Source organism: Pinus tabuliformis, chromosome 7 (genome assembly GCF_031772625.1).
Source record: "Pinus tabuliformis cultivar Carrire ecotype Pingquan chromosome 7, CPIR1, whole genome shotgun sequence".
Classification (NCBI taxonomy): Eukaryota; Viridiplantae; Streptophyta; class Pinopsida; order Pinales; family Pinaceae; genus Pinus; species Pinus tabuliformis.
This window is the reverse complement of record NC_142293.1, coordinates 154439713-154447907: the sequence shown is the minus strand read 5'-3', so window position 1 is coordinate 154447907 and position 8195 is coordinate 154439713.

Below are 8195 nucleotides of genomic sequence, written 5' to 3'. Positions count from 1 at the left end.
TCCTTGCATCCCTCGGATCTTAAGGGACTGGTTTCCTCGTTTGCACAACCCGGTGTCATCAACCTCTGATGGTCATGTTGAAAACACACCGTCAACTAGTGAAAGTGAAGCCCCAGGACAAAAAGGAAAATGATTTCCTTGTAAACTGTGCGAAGGCGATCATGCCGTCCACCGTTGTCCCTTCTTAGACGAAGCTAAAAGAGTTTTGGACGATCATCCGGTTTCACCGTTACGACTTCCTCCTGGATATAAAAAACTCTTGCCGAGTCCGTCACTAGTTGAAAATCCGGCTGGACCGCTCAGGTGGTCGGCCGAAGCATCTATCATTGAAGATAAACCATCTGAACCCATACCAGACGACAGTAAAAAGGTCGAGGTGGCAGTTGACCCGGTCTTGCCTTCAGAGGTTCCATCTTCAGATGATATAGTCACTGAAGAGAACAAGGATGACACCATCCAAATTCTTTTCATAAGCACAGACTCCAACGAACATGGGGGCAATTTACCCATTCCTTTACCGCAGGAAGGAATTTCGTCAGAGTCATATCCGGCCGTCTATTCGGTCCCACCTCCAAGCAACCTAGTTGTCTCCTTCGACTGGAATCAACTAGGCAGACCCCGTTTACCAGCTAGTGTACCATTCCGAAACATTGTTTAAATATATAGAATGGTTATGGCTGGTACCATCATAGATGATGGGGCTTCTGTGAGTATCCTTTCCTCAACTGCTTGGAAAGCGCTTGGTTCACCATCGCTTTTTCCTGAGATGAGAAATCTAACAGGTTTTGATAAAGGAACCAGTCGACCGTTAGGGATCTTTCCCGATGTGCCCATAAAATTGAGAGGGAAAACCATTCACATGAACGTGATGGTAGTTCAAGGACCCCTAGATTACAATCTACTCCTTGGATGAGACTATATTTATTGCATGAGAGCCATTGTCTCATCACTCTTTAGAGTGATGTGTTTTCCGCACGAAGGAAGTGTGGTCAAGCTTGTAGACCAGCTTTCATTTCCCGGATCACACATAGCAAATAGTCATATACCATCCTTAAATGGTCTTTTCATGCAAGAAATGTCTCAATCTCTAGTCCGTCCGCTCGATGAGCGCGAGTGATTCGGGGGGACATGACTAAAACCCAGGGGGCATGCACCCTGGTCTGCTTCAGCAGGAAAACTTCGGGTATAGGGTAGGTTTCCGTGAGAGAATATGACTAGTCTGTACTCCCGTCCATGATTGGAAGAGGGGATTATTCTAGAACAAGATTCTCTTATCAAAGTTATGTGAGTGGAGTAGCCTCCTTCACTCACCTTTGTCTATTTCGGTAGACATCGCCAAAGAAGTGTTTTGTTTGCACTGTGAATAGAACAATCTTTGGGTAACCTGTAAGAGCTAGGCCTCTCTCGGTAAAACAAATGTTTTAACGGACTAAAGAATGGGTAACCTTGAAACTCTGTTTTATACCTGGGGGCATGCAATCCTTTTGGCGTGCAAGCAAAGAGCGACTATTTATTTTTTAAAATTTGTAGGTCCGCGAACCCTTTAAACTCGTAGGATTGGTCGTTTCCTAACTTGCATAAAGAAAGGATGTGGGGCAAAACTCTAAAAGTTGCTGTTTTTATATGAGACATTCTTATCACACGACTGGATTAATCGAGCAGTGTTACCACAAGGTTCAAACTCATTAAAAAATAAACCCGCATCGAGCAGTTTTAGCACATAGTTCAAGCTCGTTAAAAAATAAACATAAGCCATGAGCAAATGTTTCCCCCACGTTTAAGCTTGTTAAAAAATGAACTATTCCTTGGTAAATAACCATCGTGAATGTAGTACTTTAGCCATTAAAGCCTTGGTCGTGTTTGCACCGTCACCTCCACTTTTTCATTGGCCGATCATTCACGCCCATTTGATTGTTTACCCATTTTGAGGAACAGCTGTGAAGAGTGATCTTACTAGCCATCCTTGTGACACTGCCGTGATTGGAAAATTCCAAACCTTACCTGGAATCAGCTGCTACCCATTTTATCACTCGTTCCTCAAAAGACGAGTCTCCTTTAAGCTCTTTTCAACTGACTCGTAAAATATGAAAAGATTGCCGAGCCATTGGCCTCTCCAGCTCGTTAAAGGGACAGGAAGTGCTATCCCTCCTCTAGATTTTAATCTTTTTGGACCTGAGGGATTATTACAAAAAAAGATCGAGCGCTTGTTTTGTTCGACTCATTAAAAGTATTGAAAATTCATCACTTTTGTATTGTTTTATACTTTTTCGGACTTAAGGGATTAGATGACGAAAAAGGAATTTTGGAGTTATCTTTACGTTCCTTTTTAGACTCTCTAAAATTGAAAAGGACCGAGTTATCTTTGTCGTTAAACTCGTTAAAAGTATAATAGCGACAAACTTGTCTATAGACGAAAACGAGTTTCACTATCGCTAGGCTCGTTAAAACATAGCGATGGGTTTGCCCGAAGGGAAAATTATAGAACAATCATATGTTATCCTCCTCAAGCTTGACAAAAATAAAGAGGTACTAGTCAATAATGACTGGGGAAAATTGGGAAGAAAACTTGAAGAAACTTTGTTGGTAGCAAGTCGCTCTTGAACATTACACTTCCACTCTGTGTTCGAGTCGGGTTGGGTTGTTTCATTCACCGGTCACATCACCATGGTCCCATCATACCATCCACATTTGGGGTTAATGCTACCAATCCATCACAACAGTGTCGCCGATATGTTCAAGAGAAGTCATTGAGAGAATTCACCTGTGTCTCACCCACTACCATACATTATACTCCATTCTTTCATGACCACCACCCTGAACCTTATATCACCAGATCGTTTTCACCTCCATTAAAATTATTTGCTCCGTTCCTTGTCATTGATGTGGGATTCATTAAGGTCCTCCTGTGACGGATCACTTCTTGTCGACATCAGCTCATTATCAAGGAAGTTGATCTAGGAACACCCCATTCAGTACTTTGAAGCTTGCATGCCTCAATGGCAAGTTTCTCACTTCTGGCGACAGGTTTACATCAATGGCCTTCGACCAAAAGATTTTGCGTGGTGTTCGACGCCAAGTCCTTTATTCACACCACGTAAATTGTACTGCAGTACCTTGAGGGTCATTATCATTATCGGTGATTCCTCTCGCGCTTGTTAACAGTTTACATCATTGGCTGGTAATCAAGCGATGTCTTTCCATGTTCGACTTCAGAACATTTCTCACATGGATCGACTTGTACTCCGAGTGAAGATCGAACGATATTGAAGACCCCGGATCTAGTTTCATCCATCCGGGGTGCGATATATATTCAGGGAAAATGAAGACATCAAGTGTACATCATTGCTGCATAGATAATCATCCAATCAAAAGGATGATGGCTCTATCAGAATCATCAGTCTACACTCAGACGATTGTCTATCCTATGTACATGAAAATGAATTTATAAAGCTGAGCATAGGAATGCCTGCCTCAGCTAGATCATGAAAATATTATGAAGATAATGTATTGTATTGTATCTTATTACAGGTCTCCTCCCAGCATTGAAAGAACTTTGGATCCTCATAATAAAGCATTTCACCCGACATCAAAAGATTAACGACCTCATGCTTTAGGGGGCAACTGTTATAGACATTTTTGGGCCATACAACCCCAAGCATGAAATGTCCATAAACCAAGGGCTCCTAAGTCCCTAAAAGTGTTGTTCTAACCCCTAAAGGAACAAGGTCAACAGATTACAGCTTCTCCTAGAAGTTCTCCATGAGAAACTGCTCGGAATTGGTCAAAACAGGATCATTGCAGCTGCTCCACTGGCTAAGTGCATTGCATCTCACCTAAATGCACTATGTGGGTGCGTTGCATTTCAAAAATCCCTTCTGTGGGGTGCGATGGGCGAGAAATGACAAATGGCAGTGTCATTCCGCGAGGTGGAGAGGCAATGGAAGCTTCCAGAATCTTCTCCTGTGACACTTGCCTCACTGAATTCGACCAAGGATGAGTAAGAGACCATCAATCTCCAAGTGGAAGCAAGAACTATCAGAGGGAAGACACTAATCAAATCTTGAGCTGACTCATCTCCATTAAAAACATCTATATATGGATCCCTCAACCCAGAGATCCAGAGGCTGGAATTTTGCATATTGTAAGGAATTGTTGTTGGTTTCTTGAGACAAACATCAGATTGTTGGGTGATCTAAGCTTTGTTTGAGGTGAAGAGGGGCTTCTTTGCTGGGTCAGAACAACTGGTTGTAACTCCTCTTGGCTCTTTTCTTATTTATCAATAAAAGTTATTCAAGTTTTCCTCCATGCTTTTGTGTCATTGATGCTTGCTACATTTTTATGGTCAATTTACATCTGATCCTAGATTGTTTATGATTATAGATCCATGTCTTTGTATAGTACTATGCTTTTGTGATCTTACATGTACTTTGTGAAGCTGGGAGTGCAAGGGAGCAGGTAGCTGAAGACTATCAAAGAAGAGAGGTACCAAATCAGGAGATTAGCGCAAGACAGAGGTTGGTCTTTCTGTTCCTCTCTATCTATAATTCCTAAAGGAAAAACGAAAGTAGATTTTCTCTGCTTGTTTCTAAGGCAGCTGTCACACCTTAGTGGGATAGAGCAGTTCTATATAGACACTTTTCCCTGTAACAATAAGGTGTCGCACTATCTTGATGAAAGCCTACCTAGGTTGTCAACTCAGTCATCATATAACCACGGAAATGGGAACCATGATTAGTGACTATAGCTTGAGGGACTCCAAATCGGGTAATCAAATGATTGAACATGAATTGCAAAACTATCTTACCATTATTAGACAATGTAGGCATTGCTTCGGCAAATTTCGTAAAATAATCAACAGAAACGATGATATACCCATGCCCCCTTGCTAAGAAAGGGTTATAGGTCATAAAAGGGTTTAGCAAAAGGGTTGATGGTAATGACAGGATGCAAGAGGGAAGGTGGCACACGCATCTTCCATTGGTAAATTTGACATGTGTGACAGGAACAAACAGCTAGAATGCAATCATTGAAAATGGAGGGACAAAAGTAACTATCATGAAGAATCTTTTGGGTAGTAGCATAGCCAGACATATGACCACCACAGGCACCAGAGTGGTATTCATTTAATACCTTTTCAACTTCCTCGAGAGTCAGACAACGATAGAGAACTAAATCAACGCCGAGATAGTATAAAGTATCTCCAACAATATGATAGGGCTGAGAATGGTGGAAAATGTGTCGCCAAGCATCCTTAGACAAATCAGGGTAGAATGAAGACGTCTAGAGGTAAACAATAATGTCACCATACCAGGGATTGAGGGTACAGATCAAGAAAAGCATTTTGCCTGGAATGCAGTCCTCTATTCGAGAGGGAGTGGAAGTAGATGGTAATGAGCAAATAAACTCAGCGAAGACCAGTGACTTCATAGACTTGGTAGTGGTAAACTCCAAATCAAACTCCTAAAGGATAATATTCCATTTTGAGTATTTTCCCCCTAGCAATTGATGTGACAGAATGTATTTCATCAGGTTGCAATCTAAAATCACGCTCATCGTGCGCAACAAAATATATTGACGAAAGCATTGAACAACCTGAACAGATGTCAAGGCTAGCTTCTTGACATAAGCATAGAGAGACTCGGTGTCAAGAAGGTTGCAGCTAAGATAATATATGAAGTGCTTGAAACCATCGTCGTTGTCTTGTACGAAAACCATACCAATGGTACTATCAGCGACAACGACATAAAGTGAATAATCACAATGATAGTTTGTTATGAAACCAGCTCACAAAAAGATAGAAAAGATAGATCAACACCTTAGAATTAGCCTCTTCGAGGGGCAACCTCCTTTACATTACATAAATGAACAATTCTTAGATGATTCAAATGACAAAACCTCCTTTCTATATATAGGAGTCTAAGGGGTCACAATATAACCAAGCCGACCTAACAATAATAATATAAGGGCACAAAAATAACAATAGAGGGATTCTATGGGGCACAGTAATAATAATATGGGGACAATAGGGGCACAACAATATTAATAAGGGATACAAGTACAATATTAATGGGGGCATCACTAGTATTATAAGGACCTAACATGCCCCTCTCCTTCAAAAAAGTGTTGTCCTCAATGCTTGAGTAGTTCTGGATGCTTCTGTATAAAATTCTCATCCTCCCATGTGGAATCTTTAGTAGATAAGTTCTTCCACTTGATGAGATACTCTGAAATGGATCGATTTCATAGTTGTCAAGTTCTTGTTTCTATGACTGCTTCTGGTTCCAATATAATTTTTCCTTCCTCATCAAGTTCTGGAAATATTGTTTGAACCAGGAGCTTGTCGCCTATAACCTTCTTTAAACATGAAACATGGAAAACTGGGTACACTTGAGAAGCTGCAGGAAGCTCCAATTTGTATGCCATAGTACCAATCTTTTGCAGCACCTTGTATGGACCATAATAATTTGGTGACAATTTGTTATCCTTCTTAGCTTGCTTGAGGGACATTTGTTTATATGGTTGTAGCCGTAGGAATACCCAATCGCCTACATAAAAACTTCTTTCACTGTGATGTTGATATGCCTATTGTTTCATTCTATTCTGCACCAACACGAGGTTATCCTTTAAGAGTTGGAGAACTTGTTGTTGATGCTCGATGTGATGTTCCACTACTTGAACCTTAGAATTTTGTCTTAAATATGATGTGATGGATGGTGGCTGATATCCATAAAGCACCATAAATGGGGTCATTTTTGTTATAGTATGGAAGGAAGTGTTATACCACCATTCAGCCAGAGGCAACCATTTGATCCATTGTGTCTGTTTATCAAATACAAAGCAACGAAGATATCCTTCCAAACATTTGTTTACTATCTCCGTTTGCCCATCAGATTGAGGATGATAAGATGAGCTATGAGCTAACTGAGTACCAAGACAAGAAAATAATTATATCCAAAATTTCCTATAAAAATGAGATATCTATCACTTACAATAATTTTTGGGTTTCCATGTAGCTTTTGAATTGTTTCCATAAATGCTGTAGAAACTATACTGGCTTTAAGTGGCTGTGATAATGCAAAAAAGTGTGCATACTTGGTAAGTCTATTAACTACCACCATGATGACACTCTTTCCCTCAGACTTGGGTAAACCTGTGATAAAATCCATTGAAACCTCCTCCCAACATTGGCTTGGAATGGATAAAGGTTGTAATAGACCTGGTGTCTTAATTGTTTTAGCTTTCTTTTTTTGGCATACCAAACATTCCGCCACAAAATTTTGAATATCCAATTTAAGGCCATCCCAAAAAAATTCCTTCTTAACCTTGTGGTAAGTTTTTAAAAATCCTGAGTGCCCTCCTAAGGGAGAAGCGTGCAATTCCAAAAGAATCTTTTGTTTGAGTTGGGAATTCTTACAAAGGTATAAGTGATCTTTGTACCATAACGAATCATTCTTCTAGCTAAATGTATCAGATGTACTAGAATCTTGTCGTAACTTTTGAGTAAGTTCCCACACTTCTTCATCATTCTTCCATTCCTCCCTTGCTTTGTTTATCCAATCTGGTTGGATAATAGAAATGGCACACAAAAATGCTTCTACATCCTCATCCTTTCTTGAGAGTGCATCTGCCACAACATTTTTCTTCCATTTTTTGTATATGATTTCAAAGTCATAACCCAACATCTTTGTGACCCATTCTTGTTGTTCTTCAGAGGATAATCTTTGTTCTAAAAAGTATTTAATGCTATCATGATCCGTTTTTACCTTGAAGTGTCTTCCCATTAGGTAGGGTCACCAGTTCTTAAGTGCATGTAGTATTGCCAACATTTCCTTCTCATAAATAGCTTTGTGTAAATACTTTCCCTTGATTGGATGACTTTCGAAAGAAATGGGTCTTTCATTTTGCATTAAAACAGCACCAATTCCATTTCCAGAAGCATCACATTCCACAATAAAGGTTTTTGTGAAGTCTAGTGTAGCTAAGACCAGTGCTTGGCACATTGCCTCTTTAAGATTTTCGAAGGCCTTTGTTGCTTCTGGAGTCCATGAAAATGCATCTTACTTCAACAATGTTATTAGAGGTGCTGCTTTTTCCCATAATTCTTAACAAACTTGTGATATTACCTTGTCAACTCGAGAAATCCTCGCAAATGCTTTATGGATATGGGGATTTCCCATTCCTTAATGGCTTTAATT